The sequence below is a fragment of the Propithecus coquereli genome, unplaced genomic scaffold (assembly GCF_000956105.1).
Source record: "Propithecus coquereli isolate 6110/MARCELLA unplaced genomic scaffold, Pcoq_1.0 Scaffold236, whole genome shotgun sequence".
NCBI lineage: Eukaryota > Metazoa > Chordata > Mammalia > Primates > Indriidae > Propithecus > Propithecus coquereli.
The window spans coordinates 2,415,032-2,416,959 of NW_012147908.1; positions in this window are offsets into that span (position 1 = coordinate 2,415,032).

Genomic DNA, 1,928 nt, shown 5'->3' on the forward strand with positions numbered 1-1,928 from the left:
GATGTCGCGGTCCGGGGCCATCTCCCGCCGAGGGGGCGGGCAGGGGGCGGAGGGGCGTCCGCCCGACGGTTCCCTCCCTCCCCCCAACCGCTAGGGCAGCTCCGCCCGGGCTTCGGACCTCCGGGTAGTTTTTATCCCCCTCCCCCAATCCGCTCGCCTCGAATTTTCCAGCCCTAAAACTCTGTGGATTTATGGTTAAAATGTCGACGTACGCACCCGAGGTTTATAAAACGCCAAAGCAGAGAGAGAGACTTCCCGAGCTGTAGGAGTAATGAGAATCAGATGGCTAGGACCAGAAAAATAAAAAATAAATACTCAACTGCCCTCGTGGGATTTCGTTCATTCAGTCATTTAATGAGTATTTTTTACTAAGTGCTGGTCACCACTCCAGGCCTGGCACACGGCAGGAACAAGACAGACACCGTCCCTGCCCCCAGGGGGCTTAGATTCTCAAAAATGAATGAAAGAGTTAACAGGATTTTTTCACATCTATAGTGCTATGATTAAAAAAAAAAAAAAGCCATATTCTAGAACACTGGCTTTCTGTAGGGAGATCTCTCTGAGGAGGTAACCATCTGACCTGAGACCTGAAGACTAGGAAGGCACCGGCTTTCCTATCTGGAAAACGAGAGCATTGAGCTAGAGTCAGCTCTCAACCTGGCTGCAAAGGAGAATTCCCAGAGAGAGTTTCAAAAACACTGACCCCCTGACCACAGACCAAGGGAATCAGAATTTGGTAATGGGGCCTAAGCCCTGACACTGTTGTAAGGTTCCTGGGGTGAGTTTAGTATATAGCCAGGATTAAGAGACCTAGACGATCTCTAAAGCTTGGGTCTAAAGTGCAGTAAGAGCTATTGGGATTCATGATTCACTCATTCACTGAGTGCTTAGCATCTACCATGTAATATACCCTAAGTATACTACATATATATTTTTTCTAATTTAAGTTGCAAAGATAAACCTCTACCGAATAAATTAGGCACTATTATTATGCCCATTTTATAGATGAGGAAACTGAGGTAGAGAAAGGATGCAGAATTTGGTCAAGGGCACACAGCTAATAAGTGGTCTATCCTGCATCCTCTAAGCTGGAGTGCCTTTCCAGTGACAGGAGCAAATTTCTACCTAATGGGGTTGTTAATCACACAGGGAAGCTACCAAGAGAAGAGCATGGGGTGCTCACACATCTTGGATGGAGGCAGGGGACTGGCCTAGATGCCCAGAGTGGAGGTCTTGAAAGATAACAGTATAACCCTAAGAAAACAGCCTTTGCTGTTTCTCTGCACTGCTCCTCTTGGTCATTTTCAGAAATGATTCCCATAAATTGTGAGGTTTCGCCTTAGCCACACCGAGGAACCATCTGGCAAGGCGAGGAGAAGAAAGAACTTCCTGTGCACCCCAGTAATGGCCAGGATAGGATCCACTCCCCCTGCCTTCCACACTCTCCCATCTGGGGCCTGCCACTGCCCTTTCCACCTTTTGGCCACCTTCCCATTTGTGCAGTTCCCTGAGGAGGCCGTGGTAAAAGTGTAGGTTGGGACAGGTTCCCCAGGGAAGTAAAAGATCTATTAGCAGAGATGAGAAGAAAAGGAAGATGGTTTGTTGTTCCAGTGGAATACTGTGCTGCTGTTAAAAAGGAGAAGACAGCTGTATGGGTAGCCCAGAAAGATGCTTGTGACATGCAAGGTACAGACTGGGATCTTCTCACTGATATTTATGAGCACACCACACACATACACACACACATACACACACACGTGTACTCCCTCCCTCCCCAAACCATCTGGAAAGACAGATTCCAAGCTGTTAATAGTGATGACAGGGCAGATGCATGGGGGAGAAGGACCCAAAGGAGGGCTGTTGTGCTCAGGGCATGCTTTCACTTTCTCTGCATTAATCTCTGCATTATTTAAATTGTTGATGACAAT